The 14,838-nt window shown below is 45.6% G+C and overlaps 30 non-coding genes across 30 annotated transcripts; all 30 read left to right on the top strand.

Annotated features, from left to right (window-relative positions):
* Positions 1-113: 113 nt before the first annotated feature.
* On the top strand, positions 114-226 carry LOC128427721 (U5 spliceosomal RNA). Its single transcript, XR_008333575.1, has one exon. It is a non-coding gene; the product is annotated as a U5 spliceosomal RNA (small nuclear RNA).
* Positions 227-406: 180 nt separating this feature from the next.
* LOC128427524 (U2 spliceosomal RNA) lies at positions 407-598 on the top strand. Its single transcript, XR_008333420.1, has one exon. It is a non-coding gene; the product is annotated as a U2 spliceosomal RNA (small nuclear RNA).
* A 506-nt stretch (positions 599-1,104) lies between these two features.
* LOC128427879 (U5 spliceosomal RNA) lies at positions 1,105-1,221 on the top strand. Its single transcript, XR_008333718.1, has one exon. It is a non-coding gene; the product is annotated as a U5 spliceosomal RNA (small nuclear RNA).
* A 176-nt stretch (positions 1,222-1,397) lies between these two features.
* On the top strand, positions 1,398-1,589 carry LOC128427473 (U2 spliceosomal RNA). The gene has a single exon (XR_008333374.1). It is a non-coding gene; the product is annotated as a U2 spliceosomal RNA (small nuclear RNA).
* Positions 1,590-2,095: 506 nt separating this feature from the next.
* LOC128427878 (U5 spliceosomal RNA) lies at positions 2,096-2,212 on the top strand. The gene has a single exon (XR_008333717.1). It is a non-coding gene; the product is annotated as a U5 spliceosomal RNA (small nuclear RNA).
* A 176-nt stretch (positions 2,213-2,388) lies between these two features.
* LOC128427907 (U2 spliceosomal RNA) lies at positions 2,389-2,580 on the top strand. Its single transcript, XR_008333744.1, has one exon. It is a non-coding gene; the product is annotated as a U2 spliceosomal RNA (small nuclear RNA).
* A 506-nt stretch (positions 2,581-3,086) lies between these two features.
* Positions 3,087-3,199, top strand: LOC128427713 (U5 spliceosomal RNA). Its single transcript, XR_008333568.1, has one exon. It is a non-coding gene; the product is annotated as a U5 spliceosomal RNA (small nuclear RNA).
* A 180-nt stretch (positions 3,200-3,379) lies between these two features.
* LOC128427895 (U2 spliceosomal RNA) lies at positions 3,380-3,571 on the top strand. The gene has a single exon (XR_008333733.1). It is a non-coding gene; the product is annotated as a U2 spliceosomal RNA (small nuclear RNA).
* Positions 3,572-4,077: 506 nt separating this feature from the next.
* On the top strand, positions 4,078-4,194 carry LOC128427877 (U5 spliceosomal RNA). The gene has a single exon (XR_008333716.1). It is a non-coding gene; the product is annotated as a U5 spliceosomal RNA (small nuclear RNA).
* A 176-nt stretch (positions 4,195-4,370) lies between these two features.
* LOC128427583 (U2 spliceosomal RNA) lies at positions 4,371-4,562 on the top strand. Its single transcript, XR_008333474.1, has one exon. It is a non-coding gene; the product is annotated as a U2 spliceosomal RNA (small nuclear RNA).
* Positions 4,563-5,068: 506 nt separating this feature from the next.
* On the top strand, positions 5,069-5,181 carry LOC128427928 (U5 spliceosomal RNA). The gene has a single exon (XR_008333762.1). It is a non-coding gene; the product is annotated as a U5 spliceosomal RNA (small nuclear RNA).
* Positions 5,182-5,361: 180 nt separating this feature from the next.
* LOC128427513 (U2 spliceosomal RNA) lies at positions 5,362-5,553 on the top strand. Its single transcript, XR_008333410.1, has one exon. It is a non-coding gene; the product is annotated as a U2 spliceosomal RNA (small nuclear RNA).
* A 506-nt stretch (positions 5,554-6,059) lies between these two features.
* Positions 6,060-6,176, top strand: LOC128427876 (U5 spliceosomal RNA). Its single transcript, XR_008333715.1, has one exon. It is a non-coding gene; the product is annotated as a U5 spliceosomal RNA (small nuclear RNA).
* A 176-nt stretch (positions 6,177-6,352) lies between these two features.
* Positions 6,353-6,544, top strand: LOC128427538 (U2 spliceosomal RNA). Its single transcript, XR_008333433.1, has one exon. It is a non-coding gene; the product is annotated as a U2 spliceosomal RNA (small nuclear RNA).
* Positions 6,545-7,050: 506 nt separating this feature from the next.
* Positions 7,051-7,163, top strand: LOC128427926 (U5 spliceosomal RNA). The gene has a single exon (XR_008333760.1). It is a non-coding gene; the product is annotated as a U5 spliceosomal RNA (small nuclear RNA).
* Positions 7,164-7,343: 180 nt separating this feature from the next.
* On the top strand, positions 7,344-7,535 carry LOC128427582 (U2 spliceosomal RNA). The gene has a single exon (XR_008333473.1). It is a non-coding gene; the product is annotated as a U2 spliceosomal RNA (small nuclear RNA).
* Positions 7,536-8,041: 506 nt separating this feature from the next.
* LOC128427925 (U5 spliceosomal RNA) lies at positions 8,042-8,154 on the top strand. Its single transcript, XR_008333759.1, has one exon. It is a non-coding gene; the product is annotated as a U5 spliceosomal RNA (small nuclear RNA).
* A 180-nt stretch (positions 8,155-8,334) lies between these two features.
* On the top strand, positions 8,335-8,526 carry LOC128427512 (U2 spliceosomal RNA). The gene has a single exon (XR_008333409.1). It is a non-coding gene; the product is annotated as a U2 spliceosomal RNA (small nuclear RNA).
* A 506-nt stretch (positions 8,527-9,032) lies between these two features.
* Positions 9,033-9,149, top strand: LOC128427874 (U5 spliceosomal RNA). Its single transcript, XR_008333714.1, has one exon. It is a non-coding gene; the product is annotated as a U5 spliceosomal RNA (small nuclear RNA).
* Positions 9,150-9,325: 176 nt separating this feature from the next.
* Positions 9,326-9,517, top strand: LOC128427526 (U2 spliceosomal RNA). Its single transcript, XR_008333422.1, has one exon. It is a non-coding gene; the product is annotated as a U2 spliceosomal RNA (small nuclear RNA).
* A 506-nt stretch (positions 9,518-10,023) lies between these two features.
* Positions 10,024-10,136, top strand: LOC128427943 (U5 spliceosomal RNA). Its single transcript, XR_008333775.1, has one exon. It is a non-coding gene; the product is annotated as a U5 spliceosomal RNA (small nuclear RNA).
* Positions 10,137-10,316: 180 nt separating this feature from the next.
* LOC128427555 (U2 spliceosomal RNA) lies at positions 10,317-10,508 on the top strand. The gene has a single exon (XR_008333448.1). It is a non-coding gene; the product is annotated as a U2 spliceosomal RNA (small nuclear RNA).
* A 514-nt stretch (positions 10,509-11,022) lies between these two features.
* LOC128427873 (U5 spliceosomal RNA) lies at positions 11,023-11,139 on the top strand. The gene has a single exon (XR_008333713.1). It is a non-coding gene; the product is annotated as a U5 spliceosomal RNA (small nuclear RNA).
* Positions 11,140-11,315: 176 nt separating this feature from the next.
* On the top strand, positions 11,316-11,507 carry LOC128427511 (U2 spliceosomal RNA). Its single transcript, XR_008333408.1, has one exon. It is a non-coding gene; the product is annotated as a U2 spliceosomal RNA (small nuclear RNA).
* A 514-nt stretch (positions 11,508-12,021) lies between these two features.
* LOC128427872 (U5 spliceosomal RNA) lies at positions 12,022-12,138 on the top strand. The gene has a single exon (XR_008333712.1). It is a non-coding gene; the product is annotated as a U5 spliceosomal RNA (small nuclear RNA).
* Positions 12,139-12,314: 176 nt separating this feature from the next.
* On the top strand, positions 12,315-12,506 carry LOC128427510 (U2 spliceosomal RNA). The gene has a single exon (XR_008333407.1). It is a non-coding gene; the product is annotated as a U2 spliceosomal RNA (small nuclear RNA).
* A 506-nt stretch (positions 12,507-13,012) lies between these two features.
* Positions 13,013-13,125, top strand: LOC128427711 (U5 spliceosomal RNA). The gene has a single exon (XR_008333566.1). It is a non-coding gene; the product is annotated as a U5 spliceosomal RNA (small nuclear RNA).
* Positions 13,126-13,305: 180 nt separating this feature from the next.
* On the top strand, positions 13,306-13,497 carry LOC128427508 (U2 spliceosomal RNA). The gene has a single exon (XR_008333406.1). It is a non-coding gene; the product is annotated as a U2 spliceosomal RNA (small nuclear RNA).
* A 506-nt stretch (positions 13,498-14,003) lies between these two features.
* On the top strand, positions 14,004-14,120 carry LOC128427870 (U5 spliceosomal RNA). Its single transcript, XR_008333710.1, has one exon. It is a non-coding gene; the product is annotated as a U5 spliceosomal RNA (small nuclear RNA).
* A 176-nt stretch (positions 14,121-14,296) lies between these two features.
* On the top strand, positions 14,297-14,488 carry LOC128427472 (U2 spliceosomal RNA). The gene has a single exon (XR_008333373.1). It is a non-coding gene; the product is annotated as a U2 spliceosomal RNA (small nuclear RNA).
* The last annotated feature ends 350 nt before the right edge of the window (positions 14,489-14,838 follow it).

Below are 14,838 nucleotides of genomic sequence, written 5' to 3'. Positions count from 1 at the left end.
GTGGGAATGTTGTATACTAGAATCTCACATGCGGAAAGCAAAGAGAGGCCCACCGCGTAGGTGGTGACTGTGACGGAGAGGCTCCTCCGCTGCTCTCGAACAGAGGGCCATGCTGACTCTGGTTTCTCTTCATAACGCACAAGTCTTTCGCCTTTTACTAAAGACTTCCGTGGAGAGGAACAAACTAGAGTTGAATCTATTTTTGGCAGGCTTTGCTTTATGGCTGAGCCTTATGAAATTGTGAAAAGTCAAAGAATTGTCTAGGTCAGAAATCAAGTGTCCACAAAGGAGAGCTTAGGCGGAGGTGATGAGCAGCAGCCATTGTTATGCACACCTACAAACGGGGTACCACAGCAAGGGAGATTTGCGCCAAGAGCTTGCCGTGGACATCCAACACTTGTGGATTATCGCTTCTTGGCCTTTTGGCTAAGATCAAGTGTAGTATCTGTTCTTATCAGTTTAATATCTGATATGTCCTTTATATGAGGGCTACATATTAAGCAGATTTTTGGCAAGAGGAGCAGAAATTTGGAGCTTGCTCCCTTCTCTCCACGCATCGACCTAGCATTGCAGTGCCGCTGGGAACGGTGCACTCTGTTCTTACCTTGTAGAAAAGCAAACAATTGTGGAGTTTTAAAGGTGAATTCTACACTGGGTCAATGGAACTGAGGGATTGGCCTGGCAGAGTTTGACAAGTGTGCAAAACCGCTCTGATGACTCACTGCCTTGTGAAGTGATCATTCATGACTCTGCACAGGTTCACAATGAGCTTCAACTGGATTCCAAATTGAATCAGAAGCGTTTGTCAAAAACTGAAACTGGTTTTCACTCAAGATCCTCTGGGAGACTTGGTGAGAAAGCAGAGTCAGCTTTTTGGACCCAATGTAAGTGGTTCAGGGATGTATCGCTTAAAAAGGCTTAAAAGCCAATCACTAGTCAGGGCAGGAGCAAATAAAGACTTGTATAATTTTGGTTGGCAGATGGGGGCGTGGTGGGAATGTTGTATACTAGAATCTGACATGCGGAAAGCAAAGAGAGGCCCACCGCGTAGGTGGTGACTGTGACGGAGAGGCTCCTCCGCTGCTCTCGAACAGAGGGCCATGCTGACTCTGGTTTCTCTTCATAACGCACAAGTCTTTCGCCTTTTACTAAAGACTTCCGTGGAGAGGAACAAACATGAGTTGAATCTAATTTTGGCAGGCTTTGCTTTATGGCTGAGCCTTATGAAATTGTGAAAAGTCAAAGAATTGTCTAGGTCAGAAATCAAGTGTCCACAAAAGAGAGCTTAGGCGGAGGTGATGAGCAGCAGCCATTGTTATGCACACCTACAAACGGGGTACCACAGCAAGGGAGATTTGCGCCAAGAGCTTGGCGTGGACATCCAACACTTGTGGATTATCGCTTCTCGGCCTTTTGGCTAAGATCAAGTGTAGTATCTGTTCTTTTCAGTTTAATATCTGATATGTCCTCTATATGAGGACTACATATTAAGCAGATTTTTGGCAAGAGGAGCAGAAATTTGGAGCTTGCTCCCTTCTCTCCACGCATCGACCTAGCATTGCAGTGCCGCTGGGAACGGTGCACTCTGTTCTTACCTTGTAGAAAAGCAAACAATTGTGGAGTTTTAAAGGTGAATTCTACACTGGGTCAATGAAACTGAGGGAATGGCCTGGCAGAGTTTGACAAGTGTGCAAAACCGCTCTGATGACTCACTGCCTTGTGAAGTGATCATGCATGACTCTGCACGGGGTCACAATGAGCTTCAACTGGATTCCAAATTGAATCAGAAGCGTTTGTCAAAAACTGAAACTGGTTTTCACTCAAGATCCTCTGGGAGACTTGGTGAGAAAGCAGAGTCAGCTTTTTGGACCCAATGTAATTAGTTCAGGGATGTATCGCTTAAAAAGGCTTAAAAGCCAATCACTAGTCAGGGCAGGAGCAAATAAAGACTTGTATAATTTTGGTTGGCAGATGGCGGCGTGGTGGGAATGTTGTATACTAGAATCTGACATGCGGAAAGCAAAGAGAGGCCCACCGCGTAGGTGGTGACTGTGACGGAGAGGCTCCTCCGCTGCTCACGAACAGAGGGCCATGCTGACTCTGGTTTCTCTTCATAACGCACAAGTCTTTCGCCTTTTACTAAAGACTTCCGTGGAGAGGAACAAACATGAGTTGAATCTAATTTTGGCAGGCTTTGCTTTATGGCTGAGCCTTATGAAATTGTGAAAAGTCAAAGAATTGTCTAGGTCAGAAATCAAGTGTCCACAAAGGAGAGCTTAGGCGGAGGTGATGAGCAGCAGCCATTGTTATGCACACCTACAAACGGGGTACCACAGCAAGGGAGATTTGCGCCAAGAGCTTGGCGTGGACATCCAACACTTGAGGATTATCGCTTCTCGGCCTTTTGGCTAAGATCAAGTGTAGTATCTGTTCTTATCAGTTTAATATCTGATATGTCCTCTATATGAGGACTACGTATTAAGCAGATTTTTGGCAAGAGGAGCAGAAATTTGGAGCTTGCTCCCTTCTCTCCACGCATCGACCTAGCATTGCAGTGCCGCTGGGAACGGTGCACTCTGTTCTTACCTTGTAGAAAAGCAAACAATTGTGGAGTTTTAAAGGTGAATTCTACACTGGGTCAATGAAACTGAGGGAATGGCCTGGCAGAGTTTGACAAGTGTGCAAAACCGCTCTGATGACTCACTGCCTTGTGAAGTGATCATGCATGACTCTGCACGGGGTCACAATGAGCTTCAACTGGATTCCAAATTGAATCAGAAGCGTTTGTCAAAAACTGAAACTGGTTTTCACTAAAGATCCTCTGGGAGACTTGGTGAGAAAGCAGAGTCAGCTTTTTGGACCCAATGTAAGTGGTTCAGGGATGTATCGCTTAAAAAGGCTTAAAAGCCAATCACTAGTCAGGGCAGGAGCAAATAAAGACTTGTATAATTTTGGTTGGCAGATGGGGGCGTGTTGGGAATGTTGTATACTAGAATCTGACATGCGGAAAGCAAAGAGAGGCCCACCGCGTAGGTGGTGACTGTGACCGAGAGGCTCCACCGCTGCTCTCGAACAGAGGGCCATGCTGACTCTGGTTTCTCTTCATAACGCACAAGTCTTTCGCCTTTTACTAAAGACTTCCGTGGAGAGGAACAAACTAGAGTTGAATCTATTTTTGGCAGGCTTTGCTTTATGGCTGAGCCTTATGAAATTGTGAAAAGTCAAAGAATTGTCTAGGTCAGAAATCAAGTGTCCACAAAGGAGAGCTTAGGCGGAGGTGATGAGCAGCAGCCATTGTTATGCACACCTACAAACGGGGTACCACAGCAAGGGAGATTTGCGCCAAGAGCTTGGCGTGGACATCCAACACTTGTGGATTATCGCTTCTCGGCCTTTTGGCTAAGATCAAGTGTAGTATCTGTTCTTATCAGTTTAATATCTGATATGTCCTCTATATGAGGACTACGTATTAAGCAGATTTTTGGCAAGAGGAGCAGAAATTTGGAGCTTGCTCCCTTCTCTCCACGCATCGACCTAGCATTGCAGTGCCGCTGGGAACGGTGCACTCTGTTCTTACCTTGTAGAAAAGCAAACAATTGTGGAGTTTTAAAGGTGAATTCTACACTGGGTCAATGAAACTGAGGGAATGGCCTGGCAGAGTTTGACAAGTGTGCAAAACCGCTCTGATGACTCACTGCCTTGTGAAGTGATCATGCATGACTCTGCACGGGGTCACAATGAGCTTCAACTGGATTCCAAATTGAATCAGAAGCGTTTGTCAAAAACTGAAACTGGTTTTCACTCAAGATCCTCTGGGAGACTTGGTGAGAAAGCAGAGTCAGCTTTTTGGACCCAATGTAATTGGTTCAGGGATGTATCGCTTAAAAAGGCTTAAAAGCCAATCACTAGTCAGGGCAGGAGCAAATAAAGACTTGTATAATTTTGGTTGGCAGATGGCGGCGTGGTGGGAATGTTGTATACTAGAATCTGACATGCGGAAAGCAAAGAGAGGCCCACCGCGTAGGTGGTGACTGTGACCGAGAGGCTCCACCGCTGCTCTCGAACAGAGGGCCATGCTGACTCTGGTTTCTCTTCATAACGCACAAGTCTTTCGCCTTTTACTAAAGACTTCCGTGGAGAGGAACAAACATGAGTTGAATCTAATTTTGGCAGGCTTTGCTTTATGGCTGAGCCTTATGAAATTGTGAAAAGTCAAAGAATTGTCTAGGTCAGAAATCAAGTGTCCACAAAGGAGAGCTTAGGCGGAGGTGATGAGCAGCAGCCATTGTTATGCACACCTACAAACGGGGTACCACAGCAAGGGAGATTTGCGCCAAGAGCTTGGCGTGGACATCCAACACTTGTGGATTATCGCTTCTCGGCCTTTTGGCTAAGATCAAGTGTAGTATCTGTTCTTATCAGTTTAATGTCTGATATGTCCTTTATATGAGGGCTACATATTAAGCAGATTTTTGGCAAGAGGAGCAGAAATTTGGAGCTTGCTCCCTTCTCTCCACGCATCGACCTAGCATTGCAGTGCCGCTGGGAACGGTGCACTCTGTTCTTACCTTGTAGAAAAGCAAACAATTGTGGAGTTTTAAAGGTGAATTCTACACTGGGTCAATGAAACTGAGGGAATGGCCTGGCAGAGTTTGACAAGTGTGCAAAACCGCTCTGATGACTCACTGCCTTGTGAAGTGATCATGCATGACTCTGCACGGGGTCACAATGAGCTTCAACTGGATTCCAAATTGAATCAGAAGCGTTTGTCAAAAACTGAAACTGGTTTTCACTCAAGATCCTCTGGGAGACTTGGTGAGAAAGCAGAGTCAGCTTTTTGGACCCAATGTAATTGGTTCAGGGATGTATCGCTTAAAAAGGCTTAAAAGCCAATCACTAGTCAGGGCAGGAGCAAATAAAGACTTGTATAATTTTGGTTGGCAGATGGCGGCGTGGTGGGAATGTTGTATACTAGAATCTGACATGCGGAAAGCAAAGAGAGGCCCACCGCGTAGGTGGTGACTGTGACCGAGAGGCTCCACCGCTGCTCTCGAACAGAGGGCAATGCTGACTCTGGTTTCTCTTCATAACGCACAAGTCTTTCGCCTTTTATTAAAGACTTCCGTGGAGAGGAACAAACATGAGTTGAATCTATTTTTGGCAGGCTTTGCTTTATGGCTGAGCCTTATGAAATTGTGAAAAGTCAAAGAATTGTCTAGGTCAGAAATCAAGTGTCCACAAAGGAGAGCTTAGGCGGAGGTGATGAGCCGCAGCCATTGTTATGCACACCTACAAACGGGGTACCACAGCAAGGGAGATTTGCGCCAAGAGCTTGGCGTGGACATCCAACACTTGTGGATTATCGCTTCTCGGCCTTTTGGCTAAGATCAAGTGTAGTATCTGTTCTTATCAGTTTAATATCTGATATGTCCTTTATATGAGGGCTACATATTAAGCAGATTTTTGGCAAGAGGAGCAGAAATTTGGAGCTTGCTCCCTTCTCTCCACGCATCGACCTAGCATTGCAGTGCCGCTGGGAACGGTGCACTCTGTTCTTACCTTGTAGAAAAGCAAACAATTGTGGAGTTTTAAAGGTGAATTTTACACTGGGTCAATGGAACTGAGGGATTGGCCTGGCAGAGTTTGACAAGTGTGCAAAACCGCTCTGATGACTCACTGCCTTGTGAAGTGATCATTCATGACTCTTCACAGGTTCACAATGAGCTTCAACTGGATTCCAAATTGAATCAGAAGCGTTTGTCAAAAACTGAAACTGGTTTTCACTCAAGATCCTCTGGGAGACTTGGTGACAAAGCAGAGTCAGCTTTTTGGACCCAATGTAAGTGGTTCAGGGATGTATCGCTTAAAAAGGCTTAAAAGCCAATCACTAGTCAGGGCAGGAGCAAATAAAGACTTGTATAATTTTGGTTGGCAGATGGGGGCGTGGTGGGAATGTTGTATACTAGAATCTGACATGCGGAAAGCAAAGAGAGGCCCACCGCGTAGGTGGTGACTGTGACGGAGAGGCTCCTCCGCTGCTCTCGAACAGAGGGCCATGCTGACTCTGGTTTCTCTTCATAACGCACAAGTCTTTCGCCTTTTACTAAAGACTTCCGTGGAGAGGAACAAACATGAGTTGAATCTAATTTTGGCAGGCTTTGCTTTATGGCTGAGCCTTATGAAATTGTGAAAAGTCAAAGAATTGTCTAGGTCAGAAATCAAGTGTCCACAAAGGAGAGCTTAGGCGGAGGTGATGAGCAGCAGCCATTGTTATGCACACCTACAAACGGGGTACCACAGCAAGGGAGATTTGCGCCAAGAGCTTGGCGTGGACATCCAACACTTGTGGATTATCGCTTCTCGGCCTTTTGGCTAAGATCAAGTGTAGTATCTGTTCTTATCAGTTTAATATCTGATATGTCCTCTATATGAGGACTACATATTAAGCAGATTTTTGGCAAGAGGAGCAGAAATTTGGAGCTTGCTCCCTTCTCTCCACGCATCGACCTAGCATTGCAGTGCCGCTGGGAACGGTGCACTCTGTTCTTACCTTGTAGAAAAGCAAACAATTGTGGAGTTTTAAAGGTGAATTCTACACTGGGTCAATGAAACTGAGGGAATGGCCTGGCAGAGTTTGACAAGTGTGCAAAACCGCTCTGATGACTCACTGCCTTGTGAAGTGATCATGCATGACTCTGCACAGGTTCACAATGAGCTTCAACTGGATTCCAAATTGAATCAGAAGCGTTTGTCAAAAACTGAAACTGGTTTTCACTCAAGATCCTCTGGGAGACTTGGTGAGAAAGCAGAGTCAGCTTTTTGGACCCAATGTAATTGGTTCAGGGATGTATCGCTTAAAAAGGCTTAAAAGCCAATCACTAGTCAGGGCTGGAGCAAATAAAGACTTGTCAAATTTTGGTTGGCAGATTGCGGCGTGGTGGGAATGTTGTATACTAGAATCTGACATGCGGAAAGCAAAGAGAGGCCCACCGCGTAGGTGGTGACTGTGACCGAGAGGCTCCACCGCTGCTCTCGAACAGAGGGCAATGCTGACTCTGGTTTCTCTTCATAACGCACAAGTCTTTCGCCTTTTATTAAAGACTTCCGTGGAGAGGAACAAACATGAGTTGAATCTATTTTTGGCAGGCTTTGCTTTATGGCTGAGCCTTATGAAATTGTGAAAAGTCAAAGAATTGTCTAGGTCAGAAATCAAGTGTCCACAAAGGAGAGCTTAGGCGGAGGTGATGAGCCGCAGCCATTGTTATGCACACCTACAAACGGGGTACCACAGCAAGGGAGATTTGCGCCAAGAGCTTGGCGTGGACATCCAACACTTGTGGATTATCGCTTCTCGGCCTTTTGGCTAAGATCAAGTGTAGTATCTGTTCTTATCAGTTTAATGTCTGATATGTCCTTTATATGAGGGCTACATATTAAGCAGATTTTTGGCAAGAGGAGCAGAAATTTGGAGCTTGCTCCCTTCTCTCCACGCATCGACCTAGCATTGCAGTGCCGCTGGGAACGGTGCACTCTGTTCTTACCTTGTAGAAAAGCAAACAATTGTGGAGTTTTAAAGGTGAATTCTACACTGGGTCAATGAAACTGAGGGAATGGCCTGGCAGAGTTTGACAAGTGTGCAAAACCGCTCTGATGACTCACTGCCTTGTGAAGTGATCATGCATGACTCTGCACGGGGTCACAATGAGCTTCAACTGGATTCCAAATTGAATCAGAAGCGTTTGTCAAAAACTGAAACTGGTTTTCACTCAAGATCCTCTGGGAGACTTGGTGAGAAAGCAGAGTCAGCTTTTTGGACCCAATGTAATTGGTTCAGGGATGTATCGCTTAAAAAGGCTTAAAAGCCAATCACTAGTCAGGGCAGGAGCAAATAAAGACTTGTATAATTTTGGTTGGCAGATGGCGGCGTGGTGGGAATGTTGTATACTAGAATCTGACATGCGGAAAGCAAAGAGAGGCCCACCGCGTAGGTGGTGACTGTGACCGAGAGGCTCCACCGCTGCTCTCGAACAGAGGGCAATGCTGACTCTGGTTTCTCTTCATAACGCACAAGTCTTTCGCCTTTTATTAAAGACTTCCGTGGAGAGGAACAAACATGAGTTGAATCTATTTTTGGCAGGCTTTGCTTTATGGCTGAGCCTTATGAAATTGTGAAAAGTCAAAGAATTGTCTAGGTCAGAAATCAAGTGTCCACAAAGGAGAGCTTAGGCGGAGGTGATGAGCCGCAGCCATTGTTATGCACACCTACAAACGGGGTACCACAGCAAGGGAGATTTGCGCCAAGAGCTTGGCGTGGACATCCAACACTTGTGGATTATCGCTTCTCGGCCTTTTGGCTAAGATCAAGTGTAGTATCTGTTCTTATCAGTTTAATATCTGATATGTCCTTTATATGAGGGCTACATATTAAGCAGATTTTTGGCAAGAGGAGCAGAAATTTGGAGCTTGCTCCCTTCTCTCCACGCATCGACCTAGCATTGCAGTGCCGCTGGGAACGGTGCACTCTGTTCTTACCTTGTAGAAAAGCAAACAATTGTGGAGTTTTAAAGGTGAATTTTACACTGGGTCAATGGAACTGAGGGATTGGCCTGGCAGAGTTTGACAAGTGTGCAAAACCGCTCTGATGACTCACTGCCTTGTGAAGTGATCATTCATGACTCTTCACAGGTTCACAATGAGCTTCAACTGGATTCCAAATTGAATCAGAAGCGTTTGTCAAAAACTGAAACTGGTTTTCACTCAAGATCCTCTGGGAGACTTGGTGACAAAGCAGAGTCAGCTTTTTGGACCCAATGTAAGTGGTTCAGGGATGTATCGCTTAAAAAGGCTTAAAAGCCAATCACTAGTCAGGGCAGGAGCAAATAAAGACTTGTATAATTTTGGTTGGCAGATGGGGGCGTGGTGGGAATGTTGTATACTAGAATCTGACATGCGGAAAGCAAAGAGAGGCCCACCGCGTAGGTGGTGACTGTGACGGAGAGGCTCCTCCGCTGCTCTCGAACAGAGGGCCATGCTGACTCTGGTTTCTCTTCATAACGCACAAGTCTTTCGCCTTTTACTAAAGACTTCCGTGGAGAGGAACAAACATGAGTTGAATCTAATTTTGGCAGGCTTTGCTTTATGGCTGAGCCTTATGAAATTGTGAAAAGTCAAAGAATTGTCTAGGTCAGAAATCAAGTGTCCACAAAGGAGAGCTTAGGCGGAGGTGATGAGCAGCAGCCATTGTTATGCACACCTACAAACGGGGTACCACAGCAAGGGAGATTTGCGCCAAGAGCTTGGCGTGGACATCCAACACTTGTGGATTATCGCTTCTCGGCCTTTTGGCTAAGATCAAGTGTAGTATCTGTTCTTATCAGTTTAATATCTGATATGTCCTCTATATGAGGACTACATATTAAGCAGATTTTTGGCAAGAGGAGCAGAAATTTGGAGCTTGCTCCCTTCTCTCCACGCATCGACCTAGCATTGCAGTGCCGCTGGGAACGGTGCACTCTGTTCTTACCTTGTAGAAAAGCAAACAATTGTGGAGTTTTAAAGGTGAATTCTACACTGGGTCAATGAAACTGAGGGAATGGCCTGGCAGAGTTTGACAAGTGTGCAAAACCGCTCTGATGACTCACTGCCTTGTGAAGTGATCATGCATGACTCTGCACAGGTTCACAATGAGCTTCAACTGGATTCCAAATTGAATCAGAAGCGTTTGTCAAAAACTGAAACTGGTTTTCACTCAAGATCCTCTGGGAGACTTGGTGAGAAAGCAGAGTCAGCTTTTTGGACCCAATGTAATTGGTTCAGGGATGTATCGCTTAAAAAGGCTTAAAAGCCAATCACTAGTCAGGGCAGGAGCAAATAAAGACTTGTCAAATTTTGGTTGGCAGATTGCGGCGTGGTGGGAATGTTGTATACTAGAATCTGACATGCGGAAAGCAAAGAGAGGCCCACCGCGTAGGTGGTGACTGTGACCGAGAGGCTCCACCGCTGCTCTCGAACAGAGGGCAATGCTGACTCTGGTTTCTCTTCATAACGCACAAGTCTTTCGCCTTTTATTAAAGACTTCCGTGGAGAGGAACAAACATGAGTTGAATCTATTTTTGGCAGGCTTTGCTTTATGGCTGAGCCTTATGAAATTGTGAAAAGTCAAAGAATTGTCTAGGTCAGAAATCAAGTGTCCACAAAGGAGAGCTTAGGCGGAGGTGATGAGCCGCAGCCATTGTTATGCACACCTACAAACGGGGTACCACAGCAAGGGAGATTTGCGCCAAGAGCTTGCCGTGGACATCCAACACTTGTGGATTATCGCTTCTCGGCCTTTTGGCTAAGATCAAGTGTAGTATCTGTTCTTTTCAGTTTAATATCTGATATGTCCTCTATATGAGGACTACATATTAAGCAGATTTTTGGCAAGAGGAGCAGAAATTTGGAGCTTGCTCCCTTCTCTCCAAGCATCGACCTAGCATTGCAGTGCCGCTGGGAACGGTGCACTCTGTTCTTACCTTGTAGAAAAGCAAACACTCAAACAATTGTGGAGTTTTAAAGGTGAATTCTACACTGGGTCAATGAAACTGAGGGAATGGCCTGGCAGAGTTTGACAAGTGTGCAAAACCGCTCTGATGACTCACTGCCTTGTGAAGTGATCATGCATGAGTCTGCACGGGGTCACAATGAGCTTCAACTGGATTCCAAATTGAATCAGAAGCGATTGTCAAAAACTGAAACTGGTTTTCACTCAAGATCCTCTGAGAGACTTGGTGAGAAAGCAGAGTCAGCTTTTTGGACCCAATGTAAGTGGTTCAGGGATGTATCGCTTAAAAAGGCTTAAAAGCCAATCACTAGTCAGGGCAGGAGCAAATAAAGACTTGTATAATTTTGGTTGGCAGATGGCGGCGTGGTGGGAATGTTGTATACTAGAATCTGACATGCGGAAAGCAAAGAGAGGCCCACCGCGTAGGTGGTGACTGTGACCGAGAGGCTCCACCGCTGCTCTCGAACAGAGGGCCATGCTGACTCTGGTTTCTCTTCATAACGCACAAGTCTTTCGCCTTTTACTAAAGACTTCCGTGGAGAGGAACAAACATGAGTTGAATCTAATTTTGGCAGGCTTTGCTTTATGGCTGAGCCTTATGAAATTGTGAAAAGTCAAAGAATTGTCTAGGTCAGAAATCAAGTGTCCACAAAGGAGAGCTTAGGCGGAGGTGATGAGCAGCAGCCATTGTTATGCACACCTACAAACGGGGTACCACAGCAAGGGAGATTTGCGCCAAGAGCTTGGCGTGGACATCCAACACTTGTGGATAATCGCTTCTCGGCCTTTTGGCTAAGATCAAGTGTAGTATCTGTTCTTATCAGTTTAATATCTGATATGTCCTTTATATGAGGGCTACATATTAAGCAGATTTTTGGCAAGAGGAGCAGAAATTTGGAGCTTGCTCCCTTCTCTCCACGCATCGACCTAGCATTGCAGTGCCGCTGGGAACGGTGCACTCTGTTCTTACCTTGTAGAAAAGCAAACACTCAAACAATTGTGGAGTTTTAAAGGTGAATTTTACACTGGGTCAATGAAACTGAGGGAATGGCCTGGCAGAGTTTGACAAGTGTTCAAAACCGCTCTCATGACTCACTGCCTTGTGAAGTGATCATGCATGACTCTGCACGGGGTCACAATGAGCTTCAACTGGATTCCAAATTGAATCAGAAGCGATTGTCAAAAACTGAAACTGGTTTTCACTCAAGATCCTCTGGGAGACTTGGTGAGAAAGCAGAGTCAGCTTTTTGGACCCAATGTAAGTGGTTCAGGGATGTATCGCTTAAAAAGGCTTAAAAGCCAATCACTAGTCAGGGCAGGAGCAAATAAAGACTTGTATAATTTTGGTTGGCAGATGGGGGCGTGGTGGGAATGTTGTATACTAGAATCTGACATGCGGAAAGCAAAGAGAGGCCCACCGCGTAGGTGGTGACTGTGACGGAGAGGCTCCTCCGCTGCTCACGAACAGAGGGCCATGCTGACTCTGGTTTCTCTTCATAACGCACAAGTCTTTCGCCTTTTACTAAAGACTTCCGTGGAGAGGAACAAACATGAGTTGAATCTAATTTTGGCAGGCTTTGCTTTATGGCTGAGCCTTATGAAATTGTGAAAAGTCAAAGAATTGTCTAGGTCAGAAATCAAGTGTCCACAAAGGAGAGCTTAGGCGGAGGTGATGAGCAGCAGCCATTGTTATGCACACCTACAAACGGGGTACCACAGCAAGGGAGATTTGCGCCAAGAGCTTGGCGTGGACATCCAACACTTGTGGATTATCGCTTCTCGGCCTTTTGGCTAAGATCAAGTGTAGTATCTGTTCTTATCAGTTTAATATCTGATATGTCCTTTATATGAGGGCTACATATTAAGCAGATTTTTGGCAAGAGGAGCAGAAATTTGGAGCTTGCTCCCTTCTCTCCACGCATCGACCTAGCATTGCAGTGCCGCTGGGAACGGTGCACTCTGTTCTTACCTTGTAGAAAAGCAAACAATTGTGGAGTTTTAAAGGTGAATTTTACACTGGGTCAATGGAACTGAGGGATTGGCCTGGAAGAGTTTGACAAGTGTGCAAAACCGCTCTGATGACTCACTGCCTTGTGAAGTGATCATTCATGACTCTTCACAGGTTCACAATGAGCTTCAACTGGATTCCAAATTGAATCAGAAGCGTTTGTCAAAAACTGAAACTGGTTTTCACTCAAGATCCTCTGGGAGACTTGGTGACAAAGCAGAGTCAGCTTTTTGGACCCAATGTAAGTGGTTCAGGGATGTATCGCTTAAAAAGGCTTAAAAGCCAATCACTAGTCAGGGCAGGAGCAAAAAAAGACTTGTATAATTTTGGTTGGCAGATGGGGGCGTGGTGGGAATGTTGTATACTAGAATCTGACATGCGGAAAGCAAAGAGAGGCCCACCGCGTAGGTGGTGACTGTGACGGAGAGGCTCCTCCGCTGCTCTCGAACAGAGGGCCATGCTGACTCTGGTTTCTCTTCATAACGCACAAGTCTTTCGCCTTTTACTAAAGACTTCCGTGGAGAGGAACAAACTAGAGTTGAATCTATTTTTGGCAGGCTTTGCTTTATGGCTGAGCCTTATGAAATTGTGAAAAGTCAAAGAATTGTCTAGGTCAGAAATCAAGTGTCCACAAAGGAGAGCTTAGGCGGAGGTGATGAGCAGCAGCCATTGTTATGCACACCTACAAACGGGGTACCACAGCAAGGGAGATTTGCGCCAAGAGCTTGGCGTGGACATCCAACACTTGTGGATTATCGCTTCTCGGCCTTTTGGCTAAGATCAAGTGTAGTATCTGTTCTTATCAGTTTAATATCTGATATGTCCTTTATATGAGGGCTACATATTAAGCAGATTTTTGGCAAGAGGAGCAGAAATTTGGAGCTTGCTCCCTTCTCTCCACGCATCGACCTAGCATTGCAGTGCCGCTGGGAACGGTGCACTCTGTTCTTACCTTGTAGAAAAGCAAACAATTGTGGAGTTTTAAAGGTGAATTCTACACTGGGTCAATGGAACTGAGGGATTGGCCTGGCAGAGTTTGACAAGTGTGCAAAACCGCTCTGATGACTCACTGCCTTGTGAAGTGATCATTCATGACTCTGCACAGGTTCACAATGAGCTTCAACTGGATTCCAAATTGAATCAGAAGCGTTTGTCAAAAACTGAAACTGGTTTTCACTCAAGATCCTCTGGGAGACTTGGTGAGAAAGCAGAGTCAGCTTTTTGGACCCAATGTAAGTGGTTCAGGGATGTATCGCTTAAAAAGGCTTAAAAGCCAATCACTAGTCAGGGCAGGAGCAAATAAAGACTTGTATAATTTTGGTTGGCAGATGGGGGCGTGGTGGGAATGTTGTATACTAGAATCTGACATGCGGAAAGCAAAGAGAGGCCCACCGCGTAGGTGGTGACTGTGACGGAGAGGCTCCTCCGCTGCTCTCGAACAGAGGGCCATGCTGACTCTGGTTTCTCTTCATAACGCACAAGTCTTTCGCCTTTTACTAAAGACTTCCGTGGAGAGGAACAAACATGAGTTGAATCTAATTTTGGCAGGCTTTGCTTTATGGCTGAGCCTTTTGAAATTGTGAAAAGTCAAAGAATTGTCTAGGTCAGAAATCAAGTGTCCACAAAAGAGAGCTTAGGCGGAGGTGATGAGCAGCAGCCATTGTTATGCACACCTACAAACGGGGTACCACAGCAAGGGAGATTTGCGCCAAGAGCTTGGCGTGGACATCCAACACTTGTGGATTATCGCTTCTCGGCCTTTTGGCTAAGATCAAGTGTAGTATCTGTTCTTTTCAGTTTAATATCTGATATGTCCTCTATATGAGGACTACATATTAAGCAGATTTTTGGCAAGAGGAGCAGAAATTTGGAGCTTGCTCCCTTCTCTCCACGCATCGACCTAGCATTGCAGTGCCGCTGGGAACGGTGCACTCTGTTCTTACCTTGTAGAAAAGCAAACAATTGTGGAGTTTTAAAGGTGAATTCTACACTGGGTCAATGAAACTGAGGGAATGGCCTGGCAGAGTTTGACAAGTGTGCAAAACCGCTCTGATGACTCACTGCCTTGTGAAGTGATCATGCATGACTCTGCACGGGGTCACAATGAGCTTCAACTGGATTCCAAATTGAATCAGAAGCGTTTGTCAAAAACTGAAACTGGTTTTCACTCAAGATCCTCTGGGAGACTTGGTGAGAAAGCAGAGTCAGCTTTTTGGACCCAATGTAATTGGTTCAGGGATGTATCGCTTAAAAAGGCTTAAAAGCCAATCACTAGTCAGGGCAGGAG

Source organism: Pleuronectes platessa, chromosome 21 (genome assembly GCF_947347685.1).
Source record: "Pleuronectes platessa chromosome 21, fPlePla1.1, whole genome shotgun sequence".
NCBI classification, from domain to species: Eukaryota; Metazoa; Chordata; class Actinopteri; order Pleuronectiformes; family Pleuronectidae; genus Pleuronectes; species Pleuronectes platessa.
Note: the sequence above shows the minus strand (reverse complement) of the source record. Positions and strands in the feature narration are given on the sequence as shown.